Source organism: Chanodichthys erythropterus, chromosome 11 (assembly GCF_024489055.1).
Source record: "Chanodichthys erythropterus isolate Z2021 chromosome 11, ASM2448905v1, whole genome shotgun sequence".
NCBI classification, from domain to species: Eukaryota; Metazoa; Chordata; class Actinopteri; order Cypriniformes; family Xenocyprididae; genus Chanodichthys; species Chanodichthys erythropterus.
This window is the reverse complement of record NC_090231.1, coordinates 47,272,299-47,286,587: the sequence shown is the minus strand read 5'-3', so window position 1 is coordinate 47,286,587 and position 14,289 is coordinate 47,272,299. Positions and strand designations below refer to the sequence as shown.

The 14,289-nt window shown below is 34.2% G+C and overlaps 1 long non-coding RNA gene across 1 annotated transcript; it reads left to right on the top strand.

Moving 5' to 3' along the window:
- Positions 1-10,733: 10,733 nt before the first annotated feature.
- Positions 10,734-13,800, top strand: LOC137030811 (uncharacterized). The gene is made up of 3 exons (XR_010896461.1): positions 10,734-10,890; positions 11,933-11,992; positions 13,528-13,800. It is a non-coding gene; the product is annotated as an uncharacterized lncRNA (long non-coding RNA).
- Positions 13,801-14,289: the final 489 nt, after the last annotated feature.

Sequence of the window (14,289 nt, the reverse complement as noted above, 5' to 3'; positions counted from 1 at the left end):
GCATTGTTTTGAAATCGGCCATCACTAAATAAGTTATTTTGGGGTTTTTTTGGCGCTCCAAAAATATTCTCGTTGCTTTATAATATTAATATTGAACCACTGTACTCACATGAACTGATTTAAATGTGTTTTTAGTACATTGGATCTTGAGAGGGGAAATGTCATTGCTCCCTATGCAGGCCTCACTCAGCCATCGGATTTCAACTAAATATCTTAATTTGTGTTCTGAAGATTAACAAAGGTCTTACGGGTGTGGAACAGCATGAGGGTAAGAAATAATTACAGAATTTTCATTTTTGGGTGAACTAACCCTTTAAGTTCAAAACCTAACATATTAAATTATGTATTAAGACAGCAATTTGCTACATTTCTGAAATATATTCTAATGTTGCTGAACACCTAAACAGGTGTTAGTCTTTACATTTCATTGCCATCTATACAAAAGGAGAAAACTTAGGAATAATTTTGTACTGTGATGTAAACATGGACTAGTAACATATAGGCCTATTGCAGTGAATTCTGAGGAGATTGTCATTCTTGTTTTGTAAAGAAACTTTACAAAAGAAAACGGTAACACTTTAGAATACCGATCCTTCATTAATGAATAACTACACAGGAACAAATGAATAATGCATTATTAACACTCTAGTAACTACTATTAATTAACAGTAAACTCTGATGAATGAATTAATAAGTAATAGTGCTCAGTTGAAGGTGGTAGTTCACTATTAGCTAAATAGTAACTACTGCTTTTTCATTCCTCCCAGTGAACTACTAAGAACTACTATATACAGGTTCATAATTAACATGAATGATGCATAATGTATAATTAATTCTAAAGTAAAGGCTAATTACTAATTATTTGGATCAGTATTCTAAAGTGAAAAAAACATGATAACTCTCTAGTAACTACTGAAGTCTTTGTAAAGACTTTGTACAGTAATTCCTTATGATATATTTGGTAACACGTAAGTTATTACCATGGGTTACCATGATCTTCACTTTGGAATACTGATCCAAATAATTAGTAGTTCCTTTAGAAGGATGTAGTAACACTTGAGTAATTACTGGTTGGTTACTATGATCTTCACTTTAGAATACTGATCCAAATAAGTAGTAGTTACTTTAGAGTTATATAGTAACTCTTGAGTTATTACTATCCAGTACTTTACAAAAACCTCAAAAGTTTGCAAAGACTTCAGTAGTTACTAGAGAGTTATCATGCTTTTCACTTTAGAATACTGATCCAAATAATTAGTAATTCCTTCTTAAGTATTTGGTAATACTTCACTCATTACTAGTGGGTTACCAAGGCCTTTACTCTCGAATTAATTATACATTATTCATAATTCATATTAATTATGAACATGTATATAGTAGTTCTTAGTAGCTCTCTGGGACGTATGAAAAAACAGTAGTTACTGATTAGCTAATAGTGAACTACCACTTTTAACTGAGCACTATTACTTAAAGTTTATTGTTAGTTAATAGTAGTTACTAGAGTGTTAATAATGCATTACTCATTTGTTCCTGTGTAGTTATTCATTAGTGAAGGTTCAGTATTCTAAAGTGTTACCAAGAAAACGTATGTTACCTGTTGTTAGTGTTGTTTAGGCGATTGTTTTATAGGTGACAAAGTGTGCGTTGCTGTTTGACAAACTAGTGTTCTGGAAGAATCGTTTTTTTTTTAGACATGTATGAAGTGTTTTGGTGTTTTAGTGTTTTAGTGCATTTTGAATGTGAAATTAACTGATGTTGCCAGGTTGAAAGTTGGTTAGGATAACTGTGTGAAGAGTTTTGAAAAAGTGACCTAAGTAATGGAAAATGTGTCCTAATGATTGTAAAAAAAAAAAAAAAAAACTGTAATATGTACATTAGCTAAACATTCATAGAACACATTTTTCATATTTTTAGCTGGGATGTTATGCCAATAAATTGCACTGAACTAAACTAGGGAGAGAGACAGTTGAATGGATCAATTCTTCGCAGTGTCACCTCCTGCCATTTCCCATTTCTGTCATCACACACGACAGATCAGAGCGTCACTTTCTTCCCTCAAGTCTTTCTTTACGACACTGCCAGCAGCAACAGGGATAACACCAGCAGGAGATAATTACGCTAACCCTCCAGGAACAATGCAGACAGACACACAGTCTGATCCGTCTTTTGTGCACTTTCATCGGGGGAATGTCATGAAATTTTGTTTTGTCAGCTTTTCAGTGTAAAACTTGGGTAATCCTGCAAATTGCTTCAAATGCCAGAAGTTGCTTTAATAGTTTGTGTGACAGTGATTCTTAGATTTTAGAGACCAAGGCTGAATGCGCAGGATTTATCAACTGTGCCTAATGCAGTGGTTCCCACTGGGGTCAGAGTTTGCAAGGGGAATGGCAGAACTTACACCTTTTTTTTTTTTTTTTTCCCAAATGTTATTGGATGTTTATTTAGTTTTTTCTCAATTGCTTTGGCTCAATTCTCTCTCTCTCTTTCAATTTGAAGGAATTAATTTAGAGGTTTACTCATTCGGGCGCCAGGCAAAAACAGAAGTTCCCTTTCTGTTGCTCACTTCAATGTTTTGTTGAATGTGAGACACTAGGGGTCACTCTTGGGGGCCCTAAACGCTGGCCACATCCTGGACATACAGGTATATAAGGCAGCCAACGTTTATTACACACTTCAGCTATGTTTTTGGGAGCCGATGCACGCTTATGCCTTCGGTGCAGTAGCTCAGTCTGAGGCTGACAATGAGTTGAAAATGCTAAGCGGCAAATAACTTTGCAAAACCACTAGGCTAGTGAGCAACATAAGTTAATGTCAATCCCTGGTTGCGCCATACTGTCCCAACCAGAATTGGTTCTTATGGCATCACCAAATATTGGTGGAGCAGGTATGGTGTGTGGAGTTGTAGATGTCGATGCACTTTTCTACAAACCCGATTGCAAAAAAGTTGGGACACTGTACAAATTGTTTATAAAAAAGAATGCAATAATTTACAAATCTCATAAACTTATATTTTATTCACAATAGAATATAGATAACATATCAAATATTGAAAGTGAGACATTTTGAAATGTCATGCCAAATATTGGCTCATTTTGGATTTCATGAGAGCTACACATTCCAAAAAAGTTGGGACAGGTAGCAACAAGAGGCTGGGTTAAAAAGTTAAATGTACATATAAGGAACAGCTGGATGACCAATTTGCAACTTATTAGGTCAATTGGCAACATGATTGGGTATAAAAAGAGCCTCTCAGAGTGGCAGTGTCTCTCAGAAGTCAAGATGGGCAGAGGATCACCAATTCCCCCAATGCTGTGGCGAAAAATAGTGGAGCATTATCAGAAAGGAGTTTCTCAGAGAAAAATTGCAAAGAGTTTGAAGTTATCATCATCTACAGTGCATAATGTCATCCAAAGATTCAGAGAATCTAGAAACAATCTCTGTGCGTAAGGGACAAGGCCGGAAAACCATACTGGATGCCCTTGATCTTCGGGCCCTTAGACGGCACTGCATCACATACAGGAATGCTACTGTAATGGAAATCACAACATGGGCTCAGGAATACTTCCAGAAAACATTGCCGGTGAACACAATTGGTGCCATTCACCGTTGCCGGCTAAAACTCGATAGGTCAAAAAAGAAGCCATATCTAAACATGATCCAGAAGCGCAGGCATTTTATCTGGGCCAAGGCTCATTTAAAATGGACTGTGGCAAAGTGGAAAACCTTTCTGTGGTCAGATAAATCAAAATTTGAAGTTCTTTTTGTAAAACCATGTCATCCGGACTAAAGAGGACAAGGACAACCCAAGTTGTTATCAGCTTTAAGTTCAGATGCCTGCATCTCTGATGGTATGGGGTTGCATGAGTGCGTGTGGCATGGGCAGCTTACACATCTGGAACGGCACCATCAATGCTGAAAGGTATATCCAAATTCTAGAACAACAATATGCTCCCATCCAGACGTCGTCTCTTTCAGGGAAGACCTTGCATTTTCCAACATGACAATGCCAGATCACATACTGCATCAATTACAACATCATGGCTGCGTAGAAGAAGGATCCGGGTACTGAAATGGCCAGCCTGCAGTCCAGATCTTTCACCCATAGAAAACATTTGGCGCATCATAAAGAGGAAGATGCAACAAAGAACACCTAAGACAATTGAGCAACTAGAAGCCTGTATTAGACAAGAATGGGACAACATTCCTAATTTCTAAACTTGAGCAACTTGTCTCCTCAGTCCCCAGATGTTTGCAGACTGTTATAAAAAGAAGAGGGGATGCCACACAGTGGTAAACATGGCCTTGTCCCAACTTTTTTGAGATGTGTTGATGCCATGAAATTTAAAATCAACTTATTTTTCCCTTAAAATGATACATTTTCTCAGTTTACACTAGAACCGCCGGGGGTCGCTGTATACCTAAAACCGCCATGCGGGTAAATTTTACCCATGCACATTACACCTGTTTTTATATGGCTAAAGAACAAATTATTTCACTGTATTATGCCACTATCTTCACAAAGAAGTGTTTAGAGTCATAAAATGATTATGTCTTGTCATCAACTATATTTTTGTCCTGTTGTTTTATGTTCAAGGCTTTTTTATGTAGGCTTCACTTATCACTTTTCATAACGGTCAAGATAAGTCTGCACTGACAACAAATTTTAAAAGGAAGTAAATACATATTTGGGTGGTTAATATTATAATTAATATATATTAAGATAACCCATATTATTTAAATTACTAAAATATAGACAATAATGAACAATAATAATTCCCCACACTGCATGATGTATGATGCGATGACAAATTAAAGCGTGCAGCTTTACCTTAATTATTTATATATTTTATAAGTTTATTGATGCTCACCCTGTAAGTATTGTAACAATCCTGTCCTGAAGAACAGTCAGTTTAATTTTTCTCGGAGGCTCTGGATCCCTGTCAGATGAGCCGTCAGATGCTGAGTCGACCCAGGACGCGCGGCACTGATCTCACTACCATCAGACTCTCCTTCACTCACGGCATTAAAGGCTTCTACCTCTTCGGCATCCATAAATCGCTGGCTTTTACTCATTGTGACTTTATTTATGAAACCGATGACCACTAATTCAGTAAGTGAAAGGCGTTGCCTAGCAATGTACAATGTTTACACAAGGGGACGTGAAAATGACAGCGCGAAAATACAGGCATTACATAGCGGGTAAATTTGACAATTTTAGTAAAAGTCAATGACTGGGAGACTTGAATGTTTTATTGAAAATGTTATGTACATTTGAAAAACAGTCACGGGTAAAATTTACCCCGTGGCGGTTCTAGTGTTAAACATTTGATATGTCATATGTTGTATTCTGAATAAAATATTGAAATTTGAAACTTCCACATCATTGCATTCTGTTTTTATTCACACTTTGTACAGTGTCCCAGCTTTTTTGGAATCTGGTTTGTATGTCTGCACTGATTCTTTTATAAGCTTTGAAGTTGATGTTCATTTTAAGTTGAAGTTCAGTTATCTTTTTGTGTAGTTCATCCATCTTGATGTTGCCTCTGTTAACTTCTGCAGAGAGATGTTCCTGATCTTTTTGAAAAAATTGCTGGGTGGTCTTGATGTGCTAACTTCAGCTGAAGTTGTTCCACAATAAAGTGAAATTTGGCACACAAAGTAGATTCATGATTTAGTAGTTTCTCTGTTAGTAGCATTCTCATGGCTTTAAATATTCATTTCTTGTTTCTTGTTGTTTCGTTGCAGTTAAGGTGGTAGGGAAGGTAGGTTACCAAATAAGTCATATTGTGTTTCTGGAGATGAGATGTAGAATTGCAGGATCTTGTCCCTGCTCCCCGGATTGGCCTTGGACAAGAAGGCTGTCAGCAGGTGGCATGGAAGCAAAACAGACATTGGATCCCCGTGGAGTTTTGTGGTGCTCTGTGGGTTTGGAGTAGAAAATAGAAGTACTTGGTAGTTGAGGTCGTCTTTAATGTTGCACAATCTGTTGTCCCATTTGCCTGCTTGCAGTAGGAACATCTGGAGCAAGATCGCTATCCAGCAAAATGTATTGGGAGGGTGGTAATGTGGCCATATGTTTAGTATATACACTTTAAAAATTGTTATTTGGCACAAAAACAGCACAGGAACACACTTGTTATTGCACTTGCATTACCAAAACTATTGCTCATTCAACGAAGCAACATATTTCATAGTATTACTACATGCAGTTATTCACAACCTAACCATAAGCTCTTCTCTTCTGCACAATGGGAATGATCAAAACTTCAAAATAACAGGAACTCTTTCAAATGTAAAACATAACTGAACATTAAACATTAACATGTTTCCCTTCACTCAAAAAACATAACACAGATGTGCGGTATGCCACTGATTGCAAGGGTTTCGCCAGTAGTGGGTACTCATGTAACATAAGCAATGATGTACATCTGAATGAACGAGACGGAGAGAAGTTTGCAATGGAAGGGCATAAAAAAAATTGGACTTAAACACCGCCCTAGTTTCCTGTGTTTAGTTCCTATTTCCTTGATTTGGTTGGCTTCTACGTATGTGATAGTAAGTTCACCTGTGTCTGGTTTGGATCATTGTTATCCCTGTGTCATTAATTATAGGCTACTCATCAGTTTGGTGTCGGATTTTTGTTTTAGTGCAAAGCAAAGATTCTTTGCTCTGTGTTTGATTATCTTCTGGATTTGTTTGGTTAACAAATACTGCTGCAAAAAGATTCACACTTCTTCTTATCCTTTATCTTCTTTGCCTAGAAATGTTCCAAACGACTGGATAACCAGTTGTTAATCACTTCCTTTGGTAACACTTTAGAATACTGATCCTTCATTAATGAATAACTACACAGGAACAAATGAGTAATGCATTATTAACACTCTAGTAACTACTATTAACTAACAAGTAACTCTGATGAATGAATTAGTTAGTAATAGTGCTCAGTTAAAGGTGGTAGTTCACTATTAACTAATCAGTAACTACTGTTTTTTTCATACCTCCCAGAGAACTACTAAGAACTACTATGTGAATAATGAATAATGTATAATTAATTCTAGAGTAAAGGCCTTGGTAAACCACTAGTAATGAGTGAAGTATTACCAAATACCTAAGAAGGAATTACTAATTATTTGGATCATTATTCTAAAGTGAAAAGCATGATAACTCTCTAGTAACTACTGAAGTCACTGTAAACTTTTGAGGTTTTTGTAAAGTATTAGATAGTAATAACTCAAGAGTTACTATATAACTCTAGAGTAACTACTTCTTTTTTGGATCAGTATTCTAAAGTGAAGATCATAGTAACCCACTAGTAATTACTTAAGTGTTACCAAATATATCATAAGGAATTACTGTACAAAAACATACAAAAACATCAAAAGTTTAAAATGACTACAGTAGTTACTAGAGAGTTGTCATGTTTTTCACTTTAGAATACTGATCCAAATAATTAGTAATACTTTCTTAAGTATTCAGTAATACTTCAGTCATTACTAGTGGGTTACCAAGGCCTTTACTTTAGAATTAATTATACATTATGCATCATTCATGTTAATTATGAACCTGTATATAGTAGTTCTTAGTTCTCTTAGAGGTATGAAAAAACAGAAGTTACTGATTAGTTAATAGTGAACTACCACCTACAACTGAGCACTATTACTTACTAATTCATTAATCAGAGTTTATTGTTAGTTAATAGTAGTTACTAGAGTGTTAATAATGCATTATTCATTTGTTCCTGTGTAGTTATTCATTAATGAAGGATCAGTATTCTAAAGTGTTACCCTTCCTTTGATTCACCATCTCTCATTGTGCAGATCACATAATAAACCAATCATATTTTTATGATGCAACAGATATGAGAGGAATGGTGAATGCATGAACCTCTCATTGATAGCAAGGTTTGTGTAATTCAATCTAAACTCCCAAATTATCAAAAATAAATGTTTAATTTGAATTAAGTTTAATTGCACATATGGGCTGTAAATAAGTGTAGTTAAGTGGGTTGTAGGAAATGTTTTAAAATGCAGCATGTTTATTGAATTTAATTTAATTTAATTTAATTTAATTTAATTTAATTTAATTTAATTTAATTTAATTTAATTTAATTTAATGGACAGCCTAGTTGTTGGACTCCTGCAATCTGGGCCAGTTTTAGAGGGTTTTGTTCTTGGAGGGTTTGGTCTTGACTCTTGACTCTGAACTCTTGACACTGAAAAGAAAGATTGTTGCTTTCTTTTTAAAAGATACATTCAGACACCGCCATCATTGACAAAACAATTAGTGTAGAGATCTAATGCTTCACAGAGCACTCATAACTTGAACACATGGGTCAGAAACATGGCACTGGATGCACACACAATCGAGCGCTCGATTATAGCGCAATCTGTGTCTGTCTAGATACTGCGATGGTGGATGAACCATACAGAGGGCTGGAGAAATGAGATGAAAGTTAACAATGACACATTGATCGCTGTAAATACTGCTATAGTTGATCAATGAGAATATGAGAGGAATATTAAAGACACTCAACATGAACAATTGCATCCTAAGGTTGAGCTTTTAAAAATAAATGATTTCACTGGACAAAATGGACAAATAATTGAAAAAATTAAATAAATAAATACACATCTGAGGATATAATGTGGCTACAAATTCATTTTTAATAATTCATCTTATTTACAAACATATTTATAAACTCAAGTCAAATACATTTGTATAGTTCTTTTCACAATACATATTGTTTGAGACCAGCTTTACAGAAAATCATGATGATAATGTTTATAATCTTCATGCCTTAGTCGCATTTATCAGATTAGATCTAGGCAATAATAGTTACATTCTGTGACAATATATATATATTATTTTATTTTTTTCCATAGGAAAAAAACATTTAAATGTAATTTTGGTGGTCAAAGATGAGTTTTAAGGGTTAAAATTATTGACTACAGGGGTACTTTAAGAAAATAACTTTTTAATGAAAATGTGTCCTTTTTTTAGTAACTGTTTTATAAAATTGTGTGCCCTGAATCCAGAAATGTACCACAACTTTTCTCAAACACAAGTACTTTCCCATATAACTGTGCTCGTTTCACTCCACACTCTCCGCCATCCAAAGAAAATTATTTACTCTTAAATCAACATCCCATGTCCATTTGTTGTTTATTTGGTCATCATCCGATTGCCCTGCGATCGGGATCATCCTGTTGGCTAAAGCACAAATGATTGTACATTATCCCTTCTAAAATCCTCAAACACGATGGTAGCAGCTCATTTCATGATTTTGTTTTGATGGCGTTGTTATATTTCAGTCACACGAGTAATGAGATTATGATCAGGGAATAAAATGAACTATTAGAAACACAATTCAGAAGCTAAAATGACAGACACATTGGGACTATGGCATCCATAAAATCTCATTATTATTGTTTCTATTTTTGAGAAATAATGGCATAAACAGTGTAGGACACATTCAGAATAAAAGCTCCCTGTTTATGCTGTCAAACATCAAAGTGTATCACACATATTAGTGCAGTCTGTCACCTCGGCGTTAAAAAATTCATGGCTTGTTTTTGTACTGGCTGTTTGTGGTGTTCCCGCCGTGAGGAAACATTTGTTTACTGAGGCGTTTGGATCCATCCCTCAGGGCCGAAGCCAGTGTGGATCTGTGAATTTACGCACTGCCATTGCAACGGGTTGCTGTTTAAAACAAACGGCCTTTAAAACACATCTGAGCTCAAACCATTCACAATTTAAGAGGTGCTTAGCCATCTGTAGACATATTAGCTGTTCTCACAGTGCTTCTGTGGTATTTTCATGCTCTGTGTGTGTGTGTGTGTGTGTGTGTGTGTGTTTATGCTTACTACTGTACGTAGTGAATGGAGTATACTGGCTGCTGTAATGCTTATGGTTGAGTGCATGAATGTTAATAATCCTTAAATTAACGATAATAGTGCAAGGATTAATTTTAAGAGTTATTAACGTTCACTCAAGTGCTAATAAGGTTTATTTAAACTCTAAAAGCATGCAAGTGCCAGTTCATTAAAGATGATATACATTAATTTAACCACTATTATGTCCATTTAAGTGCAGTAAACATTTACATAAGCACCACTGAAATTAATTTTATAGCTATGCACATACAGGATATACAGTATACAGCTGCACAGCTAATGTTCACTTAAGTGCTGTTAACATTCATGATAGGCTACTCTAACACTAAGAGTTAAAGCAATCATAGCACCACACCAGTAATGTTAGTACATTTAGGTCCTGTTAGCTATAAACTATTTAGAAATGTAACAGCCTAATTGTGTAAATGGCACTTGAGTGAATATTAATGTGACTTAAAAGAAAATTATTAGCTCTGGAACAAATGTTGCTGTTTCTGTTTAAGCTATTGCCCATCAGCTAAATGCAACTGTAAGGCATGACTATATTAAGATATTTTAAACATTAACATCATGATTTTCTTTAAAGTCGTTTTGAAACAATGTGTATTGTGAAAAAAGTGTTATATAAATAAAACTGACTTTCTGTGAATGTTCATGAACATTAATACCTCTTACACGAATTCCACTTACAGAATGTTTATAAATCTTAATTTTAATATCGACTGAATAAATATTCTGCTTCGTAATAAAAGCAGCAGCACTCATCTTTCACTTGAGATTATGAGTGTTTTCGGAGACTTTTATTGTAAAATACGCCAGAAGACGGAAATGTGTGTGACTCGCATGAAGCCGGAAGCGGGAAGTGTGCACGATCATGGAGGACACATGTGGCGTTCTGCCGTCTCTGCCGAAACATTCCTATTGGTTTGATTTCTGGACGTTTCTGGTGTTTGATGTCATTCTTTTCTTAATCATTTACTTCGTCATTCCCTGAGCGGTGAGTGATAAGCTTCACATCGCAACATTTTTTTTCCTCCAAACTTAAAGTTAACGGCAGTCACGTGATCATAACACAATTCTGACCAGCAGTAAATTATATGGGATTATTATTTATGTGTATGAATATTTACAGCTTTATTTATTATCATACAACAAATGCACAAAAGCCTTAGCTGATATATACACTTTTGTTCTCGATTAGCCTTAAGGCAGGTAAGTTAACGTTGCACTGATGTAGGCATTATTACTATCTTTTTTTTTTTTTTTTTTTACATTTAACAGCGTTTATTATGTTGTTATATATACTTTTCCCTATTTATTTAACCACTGTGGTATCAAATGTTCAGACATGTTCTAATGTGTTACACTGTTAATTTAAGTTTAAGTTATGTTATAATATTTGATAGCGTTATAATATTTGATATTATTTTCTTCTATTATGCATATGTTTTTTATTAATATTTTATGTATGCTTTGGCAATATTGTATGATTTACAGTCATGCCAATAAAGCAAATTTGAATTTGTATTTGAACATACAAAGCTGTAATAATAATAATAATAATAATAATAATAATTATTTATATATATATATATGTATATATATATATATATATATATATATATATATATATATATATATATATATATAAATATTTTGCCTTTGTATAAAGTTTAAATTAATTTATAAATTAATGTCAAGAATGTCCAGTCTATATTCAGGTTAAATTAATACAGATAATATTTAGTAAATTTAAAGATGTTTTTCACCATGACATTGTTTTTATGACATTTGGTAGCAAAAAACTATATGAAAATGATTATATAATTTATTTCATCTTCTTCATCAAGATTTTTACACTGTTGTTGTTGTAATCTAATTGACAGCTTAACATACATTAAGCTGTGTGTGACTATTTTATAGTTGAGATTATATATATATATATATATATATATATATATATATGTGTGTGTGTGTGTATTAAACGGTTGTGCGATTTGTAGATGTGGTTTAATACTGTATTTCTGTGTGTTTTACAGAGGTAAACTTGTTCACTTCTGGTCCAGTTCACCGTGAGATCCTGAAACACTGCTATTATGGTCAGTATGGTATGGTCAGATTTCAAACATCCAATTTGTTTGAGTGGTGATCTTATATTGCAGTATGAGTCATTTTATATTAAAGTTAGTTCACACTAGTGTTGTCACGATACCAGAATTGGAACTCTGATATGATATGTAACTAAAATATCTCGATTTTTACTACTGTACCAATACCAAAGCAAAACCAATTGTTCTGTCAAACTCAGACGGTAAAAAAGTTCACTTGTAACAAAATAATTCACACTCATTTGAGGGCATGAACTAGGGGTGGGAAATATGAGTTATTTTTGTTATTATTATTAACAACAAAGATAAAATAATATATCATTGATACACGTAACAAACACAAAAAGGATAACAAAAAAGGACAAATACAATAAAACAAAGACACAAATGAAATAAACAGTTAAACAGTAGCATTCAAAGCATCTACAAAAATTATTCAGTCAAAAGAAAAATGAGTGATTTTCTCTTTTTCTTTTGTTGTTTAACAGACAGCAGCAGGTACAGGTAATCTATATGGGAGAAATTAACTCAGGAAAAAAACTTCAGGAACCAACGCCAGTGGAAACACATTAGAGTTTTCATTTCTAAATTGATCAGTGTTTTTTGAACAAATCAGTTGTGTGAATGATTAAACTATTCATTCATAAAGACAGTCACTCATTTAATTCCTGAATCATCTTTGTTTTTGAACAAATCGGTTGAGTTAATGATTCAGTGGCTCTCTCTCAGGCCCCGCTTACACTAGTGCATTTTCATTTAAAACGCATAAGTTTTGCTACGGTTATGCCTGTCATTTACACTATGCCTGTGTTTTCGAAAATGGAGACTTTGGAGACTTTAAAATTGACCATATTTAATTAAAATCCTAGCCCCTGCTTTCACAGACATGGCTTAAGCTAGTCCTAGACTAAAATGCATGTTTGGGCTGTTTTAACTGGAAGCAATTTGTACTGACAGATCTTAAAATATGTCACTGCCACTGTTTTATCTTAAGATACACACCAGCAATGTTTTTTTTTTTTTTTTTCTCTAGGGTATGTTTATAAAAAACTACTTAAATATCCTAATTGAACTAAGGCCTAATCCTGGCTTAGCCTAAGCCCTTTCTGTGAAACTGGGCCTAGATGTTCTTCGAGTAATATTATGTATAACAGTAACTGTAAATTATTGTATTATAACATGTAATAAGATATAAATATATGTGAATGTGTTTTCAAGCAGACATTTGAATTCTGAGTTTGTGCTTTTCACAATTTGTTCATTGTCAGTTAAAATGTAGTGATTTAAACTGTCCTGCTGCTTGGAAACTGGACAAACAGTTATGTTTATAATGCAACTTTTAAATGTTAAATATAAATATTTTATTGACAATGCATAATGTATTCTACATTAATATTAAGTTATGCCATTGTTGCTCTCTAATGCATGGAAGTCGAGTGTGTTTTGTTTGTATTTAATGTTTCTATCATAAATGCCACAGCATTGCTAGTCAATTAATGTTTTTCCATTTGTTTTGTTTCTGTCAGGATTGGAACGGTAGCTGCTGCTGTACTCAGTCTTGTCCTGTACTTAAACAAACATTTCCCACTTTACTCACCTGCTTTTCTGCAGACAGATTGAAATGCATTTAATAACCCAAAACTATGAGGAATCACTTCGAGATGACAAGATACACATTGATCTTTCTGGATGCTTTGTACACATTGTCCTCTAACATAATATGAATATTAGCTATGAGTGTGTGCACAAATGTATGTATATATGAGAAATTGAGTAATTAAATCTGTGTGACTTTTAAATGTGTTTGTGTTTACTTTTACTAATGGACAACAGCAATGTAAGGAACTGGCCTGGGCTGGCGATTGGGCACACTGGGAGAATTCCCTGTGGCTTGGCAACTGATTTGGCCTGCTGCCCTGTTATGTTTTTTATTTTTTTTGTTTTTGTTGTTTTTTGTTTTTTCCCTGTTAGCTGTTTTTCCCTTCATCCTATGGCTAGCTTTACATCAGGGTTTCCAGACTCGGTCCTGGAGGACCACTGTCCTGCAGAGTTTAGCTCCAACCTCCAACCCCAGTAGGAAAAAAAAAAAAAAAAAAAAAGAGCCCTGATGCACTAATGGCACCGCTAAATGTGACATTACAGTGGGTTTATGTAACGATTGTTTTAAGTTCACTTAAATTAAAAGTTGTTTTATTTTTTTAAAACCTAACAAATGCTAGAACTGATTGCTTTCAATTATACAGTAATGCTGATTGCCTATACAGTAATGGCTAAAATTGATAAAAAAA